The following is a 19,652-nucleotide window of genomic DNA, read 5'->3' on the forward strand; positions in this document are numbered from 1 at the left end:
CAAAAGCACTGTACAATCTTTGCCGCCATAGCAAGAACTCCACAAGCAGCTATAGCTTGAACCAGTTTTATTAAGGCATACTGGGTTCATGGTTTATAAACGCACCATCAGGTGCACATAAAAATTAAAACATGGTGAACAACATGACGGAGAAAATAGAACGCCAACCTTTATAGTTGAAACCATAGTGATAGTAGGGCGGATAGACAATGAATAAAAAGTTGTGCAACGGAGAACATCCTACGCCATGTAACAAGGAGATTCAGGGCTTAGCAGCGGAAATGAGATAGGAGAAAGAGTAAGAGAGTTCTGCCGTGATCTCAACACGTCCAATACGAACATTGGTAGCTACGGCTCTCCTGGGTGTCTCTGTGTTGCGCTGATTTGCTGGCGCGTCCTTGTTACACGGCACAGGAACATTTCCGTCCCAAAATTTATTGGTCCATTTTCTATCCGTCTTATGGACATCACGGTTTTAACTATGGAGGTTAGACATTCTGTGATCCCCGACATTTTCTGCGACATGTTTTAATTTTTACATGTATCTTATGATGTCGATATCAGCCATAAAACTGATAGTACCGTAGTAAAATTGATTCAAGATACAGAAATTTGTAGAGTTCTTGCGATAAAATGTAGTAGCACAGCTGTACATGCATCTACCTCATAGTTGTTTATAGAAGATCCACTGTTCGAAACCACGACTTCTGAGGAAAATAGAAGATACATGATGTAGAGAAAGATGGGTACTATACAATATGTATTATAATCAAGAAGGAATAATAAGAATGGAGACAAGAACAATGTGCTCGGGCTACTACGGGTATAAGACAGGGATTACTGTGCGGTCTGTACACTGAATAAGCAAAACACTAAATGACTGTGAGCAAACCGAAGAAATGATAGTACCAGGTATTAGATACTGATAAAGTTAATTGGTAAATTACAGCAAAGTAAACTTGGAATCAGGGATAACCAGTAGATAAAAGTGGAAGAATTATCCTACATTTGAAGCAAAACAGAGAGTGCATTCCTGGCCAGTAGCAGATTAACAGTTTTTCAATTACACGTCACTCCGGTGAGTGGTGTATCTTAAACAAACCCCACTTCACTGGATAGGAGTGAATCATACTGTGGAGGAGCCGGAGAATAAAATATTTGAAGCATGGTCCTACAGACAGATGCTCAAAATTAGGTCGGCTGATACGATAAGAAATAAGGAGATCTGCACGGCACTGGAGAAGAAATTAGATTGTGGTATACATTACAAAAAGAAGGGACACATTGCTAGTAGCTGTGATAACACACTAGGCAATAACGTCTGTGATACTTGAGAGGTCTGTAGAGGAGGAAAAGTTATAGGGGCATGACAGAGATTGGAATAAATCCAATACAGATTACTTCTGCGTGAATTGGTGGATATATCCGCTTGATAAACACATCTAGACTCTGTCTCTTCAAGGAAATCATCATTTTCCCCTCTATATGATCCAAGACATAAGTATGACAGTGAAATGGGTCGGATAAGGTTGGCAAAAACCTGAAAATCTAACCTCGTCCGGTGTCGAAGGTTGGACATCTGGTCACGGTAAACACCCGCACCTTTTCAGTCGGTGTATCGGTCGGATAAAACTTCAAAATTTACCGCATATACAGTGCTTCAATTGAATGCACATAGAATCTGGGTTCTCCAGTCAATTTTATACACGCAGGATTCCACTATAACTGTTCATGCTAGGTTCATTGTCAGCCAACAACATGCATGATTTGCATGAGTGCAGTGTCTTTTTTGATGTCAGCTCGAAGAATTTTGCTGTGAAATTAACTGCAAGAAAGGTGCTTATTGCAAGGGATTCAGTCACAGGAAAAGGAACTCCGGCGTGATTGACGGAGTTATCTAGGGTTGCCTGGCTGTTTAAGCAAGGTTCACACTGACGTGATGCTATATATGATACAATATCCTATGAAACGTGTAACAAAGAAGCAACGTACAATGTTAGATCACATAGGAAAGTAAGTGAAGCCACATAACTGATTCACACTGACGCGACAGCGATATATCACCAACACATGTCTGTGTTATAGTGCCGCGTGCAACATGGAGTGCTGGTTGCTTCACGAAACTGTGTCATACGACACATGGAGAGGGGTGAGGAGAACCAGATTTGGAATCATCATATGAGCCTAAAAATGTTTTATGTAGATGAAGCAGAGATACTTCCGACTCTCTACTTATTTTTTCAGTAAAGCTTTTACTTTTTGCATAAATAAATATAGAGTGCAGCTTTTTGACAACACATGTGTTCACCGAAATGCAACCTTTCACATTCAATGTTCAAATGGTGCCCAGGTGTTCAGAGTAAATTACGTGGAAGGACTGGAGCGGGTTTCGGGTAAACATTTTTACCATTTGGAAAATGTTTATTACAAAAGGTTGTGAGGTGCAAATTTCCAAGTTCACATTAAGCAAACATTCAACATATCTCCTAAACTGTTGTCGCTTAGTAAATTTAGAATAGAGTGAACCAAAAAAATTCTTTAACAATTTAAAGACAAGCGCATAAGGCTTTCAGATAAATCCTGAACAAAAAGTAACAAAATTTGAACTAATTTTGAATTTTACACTTTTACAAGAAGAGAAAAATCTATCAATGCCAACATTTCCGTCGTAATTATTCTTATACAGATGAACATCTGGTGTTCTAGAATCTTATACCACATTTCAAATCTATAAATGGGATCCCTTCTAATATGAAACCAATAAGACAATTACATATAATCACATCCCCATTAATATAAATCCTCTACATCTGAAAAACCCCTTTAGTTAAAAACTAAAGCAGTGCTTCTTCGCAAAATCTTAAGAAACAATTAAACCAACTTAGAAAAGGCCGATCACGGCTCTTCAAAAGTTCAATCATGGCAATTCCAGATTATAAAATTCCAGGAAACTTAGCAACCTTAACAACGGGCATTCATGGCCCTGTAAACCGTTAATTCAACAGAGTGAAACTCTTTAACTCACATTAATTAAAACACGAGATATGATGACGTCTCTTTAAAAAAGAAGAATAAAACAAAATATTACAATTGTTGCAGGAGAAGCCCGTAACAAAGTTATGTAAATCAATTCCTCAGAGTTTGATGTGATGTAGGGGACGGCAGGCTCGGCGAAGACGATGTCGGTATCCGATGCGCATTGCAAGCATGTCCACGAGAGAACTATGACACCAACAGGTCTTATGTCCTCTGCGTGTGACACGACAGCCGTATGACTGGAGCAGGCGCGACCTGCACCAAAGTAACAGTTCTCCGGACACGGAATCACCAGTCATTTATACAGTTTTAAACACTCTCGCCCTGTCACACATACTGCTGAGCATACGCTTTCTAGAGCCACATCTCAGGCACTGCAGCCCTTTGATTCTGCTCAGCACCGGAAGGCAAGATACTGGCACAGGTGACAAGCACAGACACAGACACCACCAATATCACCTTCTCATGCATTAGCCCGTCTAAAGTGCTTAGCCAGCACCAAGTTCGCACGGCCGATGGACAGCACGGTGATGTTATAATCCAAACGCAAAATCACATAATGACACAGACTCTCCAAATATCAGACACTCCGGACATTAGTTCATTGCAACTGAATCCCCAGATTAGAGGAAAATGACTTAGACATATAAGTGAAATAAATTTTGGCGCTCAAGGAACACACAAGGCCAAGATATCTGCAACAAACTGCACTCGAGAACAGCGTCGGAGAGCCGCGGTTTCAACAGCCCTCGTACCAAATGCTAATTTCTAACGTGACCAAACCTGGGACCCATGCAGCTCCTCATTCCGAGCGGAGCCGAGTCGGACTTGAAGCCCAGACAGCGCCGCCGCTGACAGCAACGGGCGGACAGCTCGTGAGCTGGAAGGCACTCTTTGTGGCGGGGAATCTCTAGTGCAGATGGTGGGACATATGAAAGAAGGAAGGCGTCATGGCTGAAATTCAAATGAAATTGTTGTTGTTGTTGTGGTCTTCAGCCCTGAGACTGGTTTGATGCAGGTCTCCATGCTGCTCTATCCTGTACAAGATTCTTCATCCCTCAGTACCTACTGCAACCGACATCCTCCTGAATCTGCTTAGTGTATTCATCTCTTGGTCTCCCTCTATGATTTTTACCATCCACATTGCCCTCCAACGCTAAATTTGTGATCCCCTGATGCCTCAGAACATGTTCTACCAACCGGTCCCTTCTTCTTGTCAAGTTGTGCCACAAATTCCTCTTCTCCCCAATTCTATTCAGTACCTCCTCATTAGTTATGTGACCTACCCATCTAATCTTCAGCATTCTTCTGTAGCACCACATTTCGAAAGCTTCTATTCTCTTCTTGTCCAAACTATTTATCGTCCACGTTTCACTTCCATACATGACATGAAAGGAGGATATAAGATGAACATCAACAAAAGCAAAACGGGGATAACGAAAATGTAGTCGAATTAAGTCTGGTGATGCTGAGGGAATTAGATTAGGAAATGAGACACTTGAAGTAGTAAAGGAGTATTGTTATTTGGGGAGCAAAATAACTGATGATGGTCGAAGTAGAGAGGATATAAAATGTAGACTCGCAATGGCAAGGAAAACGTTTCTGAAGAAGAGAATCTTATCATCATCGAGTATAGATTTGAGTGTCAGGAAGTCGTTTCTGAAAGTATTTGTATGGAGTGTTTATTATATAAAAAAGTGAATTTTTAGGATCTTATAGTCCCATATGTTCAAATGTTCAAACGTGTGTGAAATCGTATGGAACTTATCTTCTAAGTTCATGAGTTCCTAAGCTTACACACTACATAACCTAAACTATCCTAAGGACAAACACATACAACCATGCCCGAGGGAGGACTCGAACCTCCGACGGGACCAGCCGCACAGTCCGTGACTGCAGCGCCTTAGATCGCTCGACTAAACGAACGCGGCCATAGTCCCATATCAGAGTTTGATAATATACTGGTTCCTTTTCGTACTGCCACAGTTTTCTGACTCTTCGAAACCAAGAAAACCACTGGGCATACCTAAATGGTTCGCAGTGAAGGATGTAGTCGCTGGTTAGTTTCTGTCTGGTGCATTTTCCCTCATGCATTGCTACATAAAACTATACCTACCCTATTGAAATAGTTTTCAGCCCTGGAAGAAGAGGCAGACCTCTTCCGAGTCTAGGGCAAATAAGTAGTACATTTTGACATTTGGCTGTGATGATCTACAGCACGCTACAGACAACGATTAGGATATGTGCTACGTACAGCTGTCTCGTGTTTCCTGGTTTTCGGGATGTTGCCCTGAAACGTGGTACTACTCAGTTCTTTATAAAATCAAAATTACAATCTGACCACAGTTATTTAAAGCAAATAGGAAGCCCTGGCTCACTGGTGATGGACAAGCGTGTGATTGTTTTACAATTTTAATTGGAATGAAAACAGACTTTATTATAAACTTCAACTCACATCTTCCCTACAATATATAAATCTTCACTTTGATTGAATTACATAAACAGGAGTAAGAGTCATATTATTTTGTATTCCGCGACTAAAACCACTGATATTAGGCACGGTGAATAATCAATCACAAACAATCGTTCTTGTTTAAGCTTGTCTCAAGAGACTAACAACACTATACACTTCCAACAAAGTTACACAGCCACATAATTCCACAACTTCAAATAGAACAAAGAGATCTTAAAGCTTAATAAAGCTGAACTGCCCACATAAAGGTCCACAGTGATACATGCTTATAGTAAAAATGCAATGTGGGTCAAGGTAGCAAAACTTGCACACAGGAGTAATGAGTTTCACGTTCATTAAAGATACACAAATGATTGACATAAGTGTTAAATAAGAACTAGTAATAACTCAATGACTTACAGAAACGCCAACAATAACAAAGTGGCCTCGCGTAATTAACGGATATAATGTCAGAATGATTCCCAAATTGCACTTAACTTCAAAGAATAGCGTTAAGGCCCATAGCAGTGAGTGTTTGCCAGCAATAATGCTACGGCCGGCAGGCATTACGAGCGTTCACTCCCCACGGCATGTGCACAGGGTCGCATAGCTGGCGGCATATATTTATATATAATCCGACCGCCCCCACAATGAGCGGTCCTGGCAAGAATCCATAACCACGCCGATGCCAGGGAACGAACAGTCTTAACAAGTGACCTACAGTACAAACAGACTGCAATGAAAACAAGGTCAAATGACAGCCACACTGGGATATATAATCAGGAATATATAATCAGCACGTCCCCAAATTACTAAGGAGCTATACTCCAGCATTACCCGTCTCCCAGTAAATTTGCAGGAAACTTAGAGATCACTTCCAGTTGCCTTATGTCACTTTCAACATCAAATAAACATACCAACTGCTGACGTGACAAATGATTAAACCATTAACTGTACGGCTGCAGGGTACGTACACAACCGCAGCCAGTCCCAAGGCGGACAATATGTCCTAAAACAAGTTAAAATTTGCATGAAAACCACTTAAAACACACACTCCACTAATGATCACAAACATCAGGAACACCAGCCTCCTTGAAATAGCCACTGTGGAACCAAGTTCAGGATCGTCTCCGGCAGCTACCTATGCTACAATAAGTTTCAACAATCTTCTTAGTTAGACACACAAGCCGGCCGCGGTAGTCTCGCGGTTCTAGGCGCGCAGTCCGGAACCGTGCGACTGCTACGGTCGCAGGTTCGAATCCTGCCTCGGGCATGGATGTGTGTGCTGTCCTTAGGTTAGTTAGGTGTAATTAGTTCTAAGTTCTAGGGGACTGATGACCACAGCAGTTGAGTCCCGTAGTGCTCAGAGCCATTTGAACCATTTTTTTTAGACACACAATAAATGTTATATGTAACTTGGAGCTTGCAAATTTCGAGCTAGGAAGCTGTTCATCGTGATACGACTAACCCACCACAATTTTGCACGTCAAGGCGCCCAATGATCGGTACCGTACATCCGGCGCGCGCCAATAGACAAGGGAGGCGAGCACGGCGAGGCCCATGCACCACGGTCAGGGATGCGGGCTTGTTTTCAACACAAGTTGGCCCGTTGAACGCCGACAGGGGATTCACTCGTCACGCGTTCACCCGGAAAACCCACCGGGGAAGCCGATAGCAGGACAGCCGAATATCGATATCAGCGATACAAGTCGAACACCCTAGCGCAGGCTGTTCCAACCGAGCTCCAGGGAACCGGAGCGCTTACTGCGGCTGCTTGGAGCCCGCGTGAAGGGGAAAGCAAACTCACTGCCCCCTGGCCGCATGCAGCCGCAACTGACGCAATAATCCGTGCTCAATGACAGCTATGACTAGCCGCGGGAGCCCTGTACCTCTATTGGAGGATACCTTTCTATTTATTGAGAGGGATGGTCGTCCGCAGTGTCTGCGAAGAGGTAGAACATACAACGACATTATACACGTCTTCACGCAGAGCACTACGATCAGGTAGAAGGCGTTGCACGCAGATAACTGGTAGCCAGGCTTAAGAATGACGTACAAGGAGATGTAAGTTTAGAAACGGTTTCGTAATACGAAGGGTATCAAAACATGCAACATATTTCGTGTTCTGTAATACGTTTATAATTTTCAGGTGAATGAGAGCGGAGAAAACACTAGTGAATTTGCAACTCGAGCAAGCTACAGGGTCGCTCACATCACTGCGATGAGTGGCAAGCCATTTTCGGTGGGACCACTCGTAAAATCGTGCATGGTACCAATTGCAGAATGTTTGTTTCCAACGGAGGTGCAGGCAATTGAAGTGGTTTTCCTGTGAAAGCAAACAATGTCTCGTCGAATCCTGGACATGGTAGCGGATTTAGAGACACAGCTCAGGAAAAAGGCGGAGAGCTTTGATCCATTTTCGCTAGCGCTTGACGAAAGCACCGACATGTCAGACTGTGCTCAGCTTGCAGTCTTTGTGCGTGGTGTCGAAATGGAACTGCAAGTAACTGAAGAACTCTTGGATGTGGTACCACTCGATTACACCGTAACAGGACGTGACATTTCTGAAGCTGTTTGTGAATCAGTGGACAATATGAATTTGCCGTTGGGTAAGCTTCTGTAGCGACAGACGGTGCACCACAAATGATCGGTTTTGCTTCTCGTTTGAAAAATAAACTCCGGGACGAATTCGGGAAAGTCATTTTGACTCTTCATTGTTTTATTCACCTAGAGGCACTGTGTGCTGAAACAGTAGAGCTAGGTGGCGTAATGAAAGATGTCGCGAAGTGTGTGAATTTTGTGCGGCGTCACGGTATGAATCATCGCCAATTCAAAGGATTCCTGAAAGATATGGAAGCGGAGCATTGGGAATATACCTTACCACAGTAAAGTTCGTTGGCTGAGTCGGGGAAAAGTTCTTGACGTTTTCTTTGCCATTTCTGAGGAAATATTCCTTTTTCTCGAAATGAAAGGGGAGGAAATGCGTTGTCTGAAAGATAGAAAATGGATATCAGACCTAGCATTCCTAGCTGACCTAACTATGCATCTGAATAAATTAAATCTTTCATTGCAGGACAAAGAGCAGCTAATCGTTGACATGCACGACCAGAACAAAGCGTTCATTGAAATGTTACGTTTATTTGAGAGGCAGATGAGTAATGGACATTTAACGTTCTTCAATCGTCTTGCTTCTTTAAAGCTACCTGAAGGTACTACTTTCGGCGATTACCAAGCAAACTTAAAGCAGCTCGTCGTTTGAAGCTCGATTCCGAGACCTCACTAGTTTGGAAATGGAACTTCAGTTGTTCGGCACTCCTTTTTCAGTTTTCCCCGTTGACTTGTCATCGTCACTACAATTGGAGATTACTGATTTGCAAAATTCAACTTTGTTGAAAGAGAGGTACTATAACACGTCGGATTTGTCACGGTGGTATCGTTCATTACAGCAAAAAAAATTTTCCAAGTGTCAGAACAATGCCGCTCAGATCACGTGCATGTTTGGATCTACGTATTGTTGTGAGCAGCTTTTCTCAGCAATGAAAAGAGTAAAAAGTAAGGATCGATCGGTTATTCAGTATGCAGCAATGAAGGCCATTCTCCGCATTAACGCTGCGAACACTTTGACGCCTGATATTTCCGATCTCGTAATGAAAAGAAAATGTCAAGCTAGGGAGGCCCAATAAATTTAGTATGCAATTTCTTGTTAAACAGTTGTTCCTTATTTATTTCCTGAACATCGTATTTCCTGGTGTAGCATGTCACCACGTCTTAGCAGCTAAGAGTATGAGGTTGTCGATCTTGTAAGACGCAAATGGTACATCAAAACGATTGCCTTGTCGCGTACCTCAGCCAACCGTGCCACGTGTCGGCCCACTTGAATGGTCACAGCGAGCGACATGGCTCCCTGGAGCAGAGAGCGCTCCGCGGCTCACAACAGAGCCGACGAGCTGGAACAGCCTGCTCTGGCGCCAGCTGCTACGGCTCACCTATATTAGCCGAAGCATTCACTTGCACATGTACTTTCAAGGTGGAAACACGTTGACTGCGCAGTTCTTTCTGTGCTGTATATAATCAACATGTCGTTCAGGCAGGATATCTGTTAGAAGAGCATGTCTATTTAATTAAACAATGGTATCATATTCTAGGGCAGGATGGCATGGAGGAAGAAAGCAACATAAATGAAATAAACTGGTAGGAACTTGTTGCAGCATCGTACCACCCTAATTGTTGCAATTTCTTGTTCAAATAAATATGTGATTTTAAAATGTGAATCTCATTATAAAATTAATTCATTTGAATCTGGGATGGATGAGTCCTCATTTAAGGTTCTGAAAACCTTAGTTGCAGATATACTAACTGAGAGCCCTAGGACGCAAACAGGATCCTCCACATTCAGTTTCCGTTCTTTTAAATACCAACCAGTCAAATAGCGGCGAAATACCACTTCACCACCGTTCCTTCCAAGATCCTCAACACCAATAATTAAAAACGAAATATTTTCCCCAACAAAAACTGTAAGCACGGTCAAAAAATTATCTTTGTAGTTCGTATTTTGAGACCCTATTCTTAAAATACTTTATACACATGTAGTTTCCAGTAATGGTGCTGAAACTGTTCGGCAAAAAATTACCTTTGCAGTTTGTATTTTGAGACCTTGTTCTTAAAATACTTTATACACATGTATTTTCCAGTAACGGTGCTGAAACTGTTCGGCAGACTCCATATCTCAGCATATTGAAATGAAATACATTTTCACAAATTTTTATCTAAGACAACTATAACTATTGGTTGCAGACGAGTGGAAACAGCGTCACACATTGATCGAAAGATGTTACTGGTGGTGCGTAGGCCTATTCCTCCAGAAAAGAGAAGGGCTCCGTCTCACACACTGCTTCCTGTAGTCAAATACTTGCAATAATAGTTAACGCATAATAGCGTGATTGCCTTAGAAATTAAATACTGCAAAATGTACGTAACTTTTACACTAAAGAGCCAAAGAAACTGGTGCCTTATATCGTGTAGGGCCCGGCGAGCTCGCAGAAGTGCCACAACACGCAGTGGCATTTACTAGACTAATGTCTGAAGTAGTGCTGGAGGGAACTGAGCCCATGAATCCTGCAGGGCTGTCCATAAATTCCTGAGACTAAGAAAATCGGAGATCTCTTCTGAACAGCCCGTTGCAAGGCATCCCAGATATGTTCAGTAATGTTCATGTCCGGGGAGTCTGGTGGCCAGTGGATGTGTTTAAACTTGTGAAGCCCATCTCCACCAATTATGGACGTGTGAGGGTCACATTGTCGTGCTGGAATTGCCAAAGTCCGTCGGGATGCACTAATGGACATGAATGCTTACAGCTGATCAGACAGGATACTTACATACGTGTGACCTGTCAAAGTTACATCTAGACGTATCAGCGGTCCCACATCACTCCAACTGCACACGCCCTACACCATTACAAAGACTGCACCAGCTTGAACAGATGTCCCTACTGACATGAAGGGTCCATGGATTCGTGAGGTTATTTTCATAGCCGTACATATCCATCCGCTCGATACAATTTGAAACGAGACTCGTCTGACCAGGCAAAATGTTTCCAGTCATCAACAGTCCAATTTCGGTATTGACGGGCCTAGGGTACACGCGTGGGCCTTCTGATCCGAAAGCCCATATCGATGCTGTTTCTTTGAATGGTTCGCACACTGTCACTTGTTGATGGCCCAGCACTGAAATGATCGAACGTGAAAATCCCCACTTCATCGCTACCACGGAGATGTAGTGTCCCATCGCTCGTGCGCCGACTATGACACCACGTTCAAACTCACTCATATCTTGATAACCTTGCACTGTAGCAGCAGTAACCGACCTAACAACTGTGCCAGGCAGCTGTTGTCTTATATAGCCGTTGCCGAACACAGAGCCATATTCTGCCTGTTTACACATCTCTGTATTTCAATATGCATGCCTCATACCAGTTTCATTTGGCGCTTCCGTGTAAATCTCACATACATGCTAATTTCTGTCAGCAAAATTATTAAGCACTTTGCAAACTGTAGAAATAGATATAATCTTAAGTAACTTTATATATGGTATTTCCTTTATTCTGCCTTCTTATTCGTCACAGACATTCCGTGACTGCAGGAAAAACAGGTACTCTGCTTGTGGAAGTTCTTTGAAACCTCCGAAATCGAAATCAAGACAGGGAAAGGAAAAGAAATCGTTTTATTTGGCCTCCCACCACTCTCTTCTTCGCCCTTACGTGAAGCAGTCTTCTTCTTCTAGACCCGTGCCTCAATTTGAGGAAAAGACCCTTAAAGTGGAAGATTGTCAAACACTAGAAGACTCATGTGATGCCGTTCAATGTGACGTGTTGCTACAACCACCTCCCTCTTAAAAAAATGTTGAACCGAGCAAGACAGATGCCGAGAGAGTGAATGCCTATTGGCTGGAAATTAAGAAACTTAATAAAAAAATAGCAGGAGCCATCAGTTGATGATGTTGACTGGACGTAGTCTTTAGTCCATGAACATTGATTTCAAGAAACTTAGTGGCAGGCATAGAAGAGATCTAAAAACTAAATTACTATTACTTGTGATTGAGTAGATAGACTAAACCTATAAGCATGTGTCAGTATTTTCCACATCATCATTTCCATTTCAAACGCCTTGTCTCGCCCTAAATACTCTGCAGGCTCACTAGAAACTAACAGTTCATAGTGACATTTTCAATTACATTCAGACACGGTCACAAACGTACTTCACTGTAATCGGTAGCAGGAGTAATAGTTCGAAGTAGCAAATCTTGTACTGCTTGAAGTGAATCAGTGCTGTCTGCACATGTAGTATCTTCCATTTGCGAGCATTTAGTAGGCTCTTCGATCGTTCAAGTTAGTGACAAGAGATGCGTAGCAACTATTTTAACGTAAAAATGCAGTTCTCCCTGGCCATTGCACTTGAAACACAACTATTATTTTTCGCCGACAGCTGCTGTATCCTTGGCATTCATCATTAAACAGGTAGTCAGCAGTAGAGTAGTGCTTCCGTGACACTTAGCAATCCGCGTCTCCTCGACGAGGTGACTCGACACGGCGAGGTGATAACGTTTCAAGCGCCAAAGTGGGGAATCAATAATGTTTTATTATTATTTATTTATTTGTTCTTCATAATTACAGACTATTCTCAGGAAACCTAAAATAGGCCACACAAATCACTTTTTCTTGGTAATTATTAAATTTATGCATAAACTATTTACTTATGATACTTAATTTTTTAAATACTATAACTATTTCGATGCTAGTAAACTCCAGTTACCAATCTAATAATGCTAGTATGCACTATAGAAACTGCTTTGTGTTTGTTCATCTGATTTGGTGCATTTAACCCGTAGGTGGTTGTTTCCACTACAGGATCCGCCCTCACATTACTCCAATCAACAACCATAGTCTGCTGGATTCATTGGGCGTCGGGTAGCGCGTCTGCAGCGTTTCCACTATAACAAGCAGTTCCAACTATCACTGTTACGTCTTAAAGTAGACACCTCCACAGTCACTTGCACTAACGCAGTGTAAATTCTTGAGGAACTATGTCATTCGGTAGTTGCTGATCGCAGATGTTTTCTTTCCATCTCTAGAATATATGGACACGGTAGACAATGTGACATATAAAAGTCTGGGTCTGTCTGTAAGGTGTGCACAGAAAGCCGAAATGATCAACGGGCACGGTAGCTCATTGTGTTCGGTCCGATGGCTGACTGTCCTCTGTAATAAAATCATAAAAGAAAAAAATGAGTGAAATTTCCGACGATGAATTTCAAGGGATGTCATGTCAATTTTGATTGACAGTACAGCACTCGTGGCTGCAGCATTGCGGTCGCGAAGTGGGACCTAGGCAGTGCCAGATAAGTTTTACATTCTGACGGTAATTTAGGGATTTGTAGTTTTAGCTTGACGATGTCCACTACGGACAAAGGATAGATACTGTTATTCTGAAGAAGGTTGTGTTATCCCGACTGAAACCTAGGTAAATTTCTAGGTAAACAGTGCAACTGAGGTTGTTCATTATTAAAATCAAAATTAATATTTATACAGTTGCTGATAGGGACGCCAAATTTTGAAGATATTCGATCTCATGTCACATCCGCCAATACCAAATGATGAGAACAATAACAAACAAAATGGAGCAATGAGAAAAATGTGGTTAAGGCGAGTGCTTGCTATAAGCGGAACACTCGGTTTCGAGTCCCGGTCCGACAGAAATTTTCATGTATCACTGATGTGTATTATATCTATACCTAACAGAGAAGACATCAAGAGATTCGCAGTCAGCGAATTTATTTCGAATAAAAAGGAGAGCTGTCACACTTCAATGCATCTCGTTAGAAAACAACATCTATTTATACTCAGCTGTGCGCCTCTGTTTCGCTAACGCATCGCTCCGAGTCACGTACGTCCTACACCCCGGTTCTGCCAGAGGGCCCCTTCTTCCTGTAACATGATAACCGCTGCGTTTACTCTTTTCAGCGGTTTGACGGCCCTGTGGCCTCCATTCCACTTCGCAACCGCTGGTCAGCGTAACCTACTGCAATCTGACTCGCACCTGGCTCTAACTTGTGCTCAGTATATCGTACAAAACTACCTTTCCCTATCCTAAACGGTTGTGCCGGTCCCCAGGTCGTCCTTTAACTAACTCATAAACGTGTGTGGATTGGCACTTATGACTTGCTTACTTACTACTAGTAAACTTAAATGAGGTCTAGTGCCGTCTTTAAACCATGACATGAAACAAAACGTAAAAATTCTTTACTGGACGACCACTGCTCGATCAACCCCTTACCTGAGTATCTCACGCCCTCGGTAGCCAATCCACTGGGACTTGGAGTGATGTCAGATCCCTCTGGCAATTAGCTCTCCACCTGATCAGAAAAAAAAAACAACACATAACAAAGTTAAGGCTGCGATGACACTTGGCACAGAGATGCTCAAAATGATCGATATTAGCCGTTAACTTCCTCTATACTGCGTGACATGTTGAACAAGCTGTTCGGCTTATATGCTCCCCTCTTGCTCTAAAATGAACTGGTTTACGTATCTCAACAGGCCCGGCTCCAGAGTTTGATTTAACAAGGTCAGATTCTGCCTTGGAAAAACTCTAAAGTGGTTTCTTGCCAGTACGGCTGTGACTGCATAACATTAAATTGTGTGACTCCTGAAATTGACGCTGGAAAATTGAAGGTTGCTCCTATTATGTTACACTTAGTTCCATTGACTAAAATTCCGCTCCCCTCGAGCTCCATACGTTTTGCTTCCGTAAATACAACTTGCTGCTACTACTAAATTCTCTTAGGTGGAGAAGATCCAATGCATCCCGACTCGTTGCAAGTTCAATTTTGGTTCCACGATATCCCTTGGACAGTATATTCCTTTCACCATGTATAAAATAACTGCACGGCGCTCGCGTCCCATATTTGTAGCTTCACAGATTTTCTCACAACGTTCACTATTTTTGATCTCAACTCAACACTGATTGTGTGACTACTTTCATCCCTAAATTTACATTATATAAACACGACTTTTCTGATCCAATACTGACGATAACTAAAAACTTAAACAGGAAATCGTAAGACCCTGACCTCGTATAACACATTTTTATTACGGCTTTGCCGAAAAATTTATTCCACCGCATTTATCTCTCCAGAGATGCGTTTGAGCTCTTCTCCAACAACACGCCACATACGTTAGACGCTACACTTTCAGTGACCTGAGGACAGGGATCACCATCACTCTTCCTCCTCTTCAGAAGATTGCTGCCCCTAGCAGGTTCACAATACACGGTAATACATACAACACATAAAAACACAATGCCTAATGAATCTACACAAACCCATTGATACATAACACGAAAACAAAAACAAAAAAACTACAAATACTCTACTACTTTCTAGATCGCAAAGCATACGGTATTTCATGCTGCATTCTATCTTCCTGGTTTTCTCTGCGCTTAGCACCTCTCTTCACTTTCTCTTTCTTCCTCTTTCCTTCCTGTGACACGCCTGGAATCACACATCTGGGAAACCCTTAAATGGCCGTAATCGCCCAACGTGTACTATCGTCGTTCTAGTTGGAAGCTGAAGCTTAACATTAACGGGAGATGTGGTTTCAACAACTTGATATGGCCCTTGATACCTCGTAAGGAACTTCTTCGTTTTTCTTTTTTTGCGTATAGGGGCTGGACAGCGTTACCCATTGGCCCACCCTATGCTGCAGTAAACTTCCTTTTCGCTTTACTGCATCATCCTACCTTTCCAAAGCCTTTGTATTCGCCTTTTGTACTCGTTTCCAAACATCCCGAATTGTTCTCGCGAACGGACGTACAGATTCCCCAGTCCTTCCTTTCTATAGCTTCACTAAATCAAACGGTGACAGCATTTTTTTCCCCCTCTAATTTTTGCCACCTTCTTACTTAGTGCATCCACATTACCATGCTTCTTCCCAGGCTTGTGTACAACCTCGTAGTTGAATTTACTAAGCCTCACAGCCTATTGAGCGAGTCTAGTAGACGGATCCTTCACCCCCAACAGCCACTTCAATGCAGCATGATCTGGCGCAACCTGAAATGTAGTCCCATATAAATAAAATTTAAAATAAGTGATTCCATAGATTATGCTAAGCATCTCCCTCTTTGTTGTTCAGTAATTCTTCTCTGCTGTATTCAACTTCCTAGATGCATAGGCTACAGGATGTTCTTTCTCATCAATTTCTTGTCTAAGAACACACCCTAATGCTTGATTCGATGCATCGTATGCTAGCATAAACTCCTTTTCAAAATTTGGAAACACAAGAAACGGACTTAATGTTAACACTTCTTTCACTTTGTCAAACGCTTTCTGACACTCTTCTGTCCACTAAAATTTCACACCCTTCCGTAACAATAGCGTCAACGGCTGTGCTAAATCTGCAAAACCCTTCACGAACTTTCGATAGAAATTGCAAAGTCCGATGACTGACTGCACTTCCTTAACAGTTTTCGGTTCCCGAAAATCTCTTACAGCCTGTACCAACCTCTGATCTGTTCGCACTCAGTCCTTACTGGTAATATGACCCAAATATTTTACTTTTTCTAACGCAAAATGACACTTCTGCGGACTCAACGTCGAACGAGCTGCTCTGAACTTCATAAAGACTTCCCTTAACCGCTGTCTATGTTGCTCCATACTACTTGAAAACACTATAATGTCATCCAAATAGACACGACACTGCCCTGGTTTCAAACCCCTCAACACACTGTCTAACAACCTCTGAAACGTTGCCGGAGCGTTTTTCAAACCGAATGGCATTCTGATGTACTGGTAATGGCCTCCAGGAGTAGAGAACGCAGTTTTTGGACAGTCCTCTGGAGCCACCTCTAATTGATGATAACCACTTGTCGAATCCATCGTAGAAAAGTACTGATACTGTCATAAGTGACACAAAGTCTTTGATACGTTTGGAATGGGGTATGCGTTCGTCACTGTCTTATTATTGAGGTATCGGTAGTCACAGCAGTGACACAGTTTCTTAGTTCCATCCGCAAATTTTTTAAGCACAGCGACAATGCTCGCTCCCCAGCAACTATTACTAAGCTCTACAATACCGTCCGCAAGCTGCTGTGCAATGAAATCCTCCACAATCGGCTGCAAACATCTCGGTATTCTGTATGGTTTACGGCAACCCGGTGGTTCAGTCCCTGTTGGTATACTGTATTTAATTAATGGAGTTGTTTGTTGTTGTGGGAAAATAAATTCTTAAACTCCCACAATAATTCTTCCATCTGCTCCCTTTCTTCTCCTTTCAAATGCTTAATTTTGTCATGCAATGCAGTTACGTCGGCAGCTAGTGCTTGATAACTTCGCCTACCTCTCGAACACCAGTCTTCATCATCTGGCAGATATAAATTTGCTACTAAAACTCCTTTCCTCAAATTCGCGTCTACAACGCTAAAATTATCCACGTTCACGTGAAGTACTCGCCCGTCGGTCCCTTCCTGTACACGTACAACTCTACGTTTCACAAAACAACCCAATGAACCCAAATCTTCATTTTCCTCCAATGGTTCAATAACACATACTCTAACCACAGTTAGATTCGACTCCACACCTACCCGAAGCGACTTGCCGGTGGCGATAGACACACATTCATGCGAATTGACCCTTAATGCTAATGTAAGCGGTTCAATTGGTTTGTTCATTTCGTTGAACGCTCCTTGCGACAGCTCTGCATTGACAACAGTTTCCCCTAGTGGTAATAACATTGCACCATGTTCACCAGTTCATTGTCGAAGGTAAATTTTGGCATAATCTTGATGCAGGAAATCTACTCCTAGGATCATGTCGTAGCCCTCGCTCACCCATGGTACCACCTCCATGCATGCATTAAATCGGACTTTCTCTATGCGAAAGTCAACTGTCAGCGATCCCAAAGGCGTGACCCCCTTATTCCCCACTCCACGCAACCTATAACGTGGTGGGTCTAACTTCCTTCGTCCCATTATGTTCTTAGTAGCCACTGACACTTGCGCCTCTGTGTCTAACAAAATCTTAAACTTTTTAGTTCCTACGAATCCTACCACTGAACATTCCACCTCTGCATTTGTATTCGCAGCATTGAAATTAAACAGGAGCTCCTTTAGATGGGTTTTGGTACTCCTCTGTCGTTTAACGCTTGTCCGCCTCTCCAATCTCCATTTCTCCATCCTCCACGCTGCTGATTTCCACCCCTTCATTTATTCCTCGGCGACTGGGTACATTTCCTCTACACATATCCCGTACGACCACACTTTTATACCCACTGCAGATACTGTTTGCCTCTCACATACTCCTGTTACCATGTCTATTTCCTCACACTGAATTGCCAGCTGAATGGCTGAATACAAATCTTTCGGAGTTCCTTCATGCACTTTCCTTGACATATGCGCCGGTAACACTCTCAAAAATACATCAAGTGCCCTTTGCTCGGCCTCCTCCACCAGAACACTATTCGCTGCATCGCTCTGACCCAACTCGTAAGTGTACTGATTAATTTCCCCTATCCTGTCCGCAAATTTCTCCACCGTCTCCCCCTATCTCTTTGTCATTGTACTTAACCTCTCCCTAAAGTACCAAGCGGTATTCTGTTTCTTGTACCTTTGTAAAAGCCCTTCCTTTAATTGCTTAAACTGTCCTGCCTTCCTTAAGGCCTCAAAACACATATATTTTCACTTCACCATTTAGTCTAATCTTGGCTATATGTAACAACTGCTCATCAGACTAACCATTCATCGCAGCTGACATTTCCAAGTCCTCCACAAACGAACGCACATCCTCAGCTGCCTTGCCATAAAATGGAATAATCAGACTCACAACGGCTGGATCAATCTCCTGCACCCTAGGCAACAACGACCGATTAGATGCGATTTCCCGCTCACTTCTAGATGTTAATTCATTTCTCAACTGAGTATTGTCCACTGTCAATTGTGCTACTTTTTCCAACAAAATCGGCACCGCTTCAGGTTCCGACACACCTTGCGTCCTTGATTCTGCCATTGTGTTGCTTTCGTTCTTAGTTAGTCCCGACAAAAACATTTAAGTATAAGAACAATCTGACTTCCTACAACTCCGTATCAACATACTCAGTAACATTATAAACCAATGCAAAGTAATCAAACGCCACGAAAAAAAAATTCTTACTATCCCAACTAACACTTATTCTGTCAAAATAAATAATATGCGTACTCAAAACATCTAAAAATGTGGCTTTCCAGGACCCATACTTGAAAAAACAAAAAAGAACCAAAACGTCCAACACTCATAAGAACAAATTTGACAGCACACACCTCATCTTGTGACTGTACTGCAGGCGGTGGGCTCGAACGTCCTACTGGACAGACGACGTCCGCTTTTCTGACACCAAATGTTGTCTGGTGCCACAATGAGGCGTATTAAAACTCCGCCGAGGTTTTCAAATGATTTATTCCTTTCCACTACTGAGCTTCGTTCACTTCGGTCCACATCGCAGGCCCCGCATTGCTGAGCAAGTACCCCAGCGGGCTGTACGACGCAACGCTGTGTCGTGCCGGCCTTGTTCGGCATCTATAGAGTTCCGATTACGTCACGATGGCTGCGCCAGCAGCCGACTCAGCGCTGCTCCGCCGGGAGC

This window comes from Schistocerca gregaria, chromosome 6 (assembly GCF_023897955.1).
Source record: "Schistocerca gregaria isolate iqSchGreg1 chromosome 6, iqSchGreg1.2, whole genome shotgun sequence".
In the NCBI taxonomy this organism is placed as follows: domain Eukaryota; kingdom Metazoa; phylum Arthropoda; class Insecta; order Orthoptera; family Acrididae; genus Schistocerca; species Schistocerca gregaria.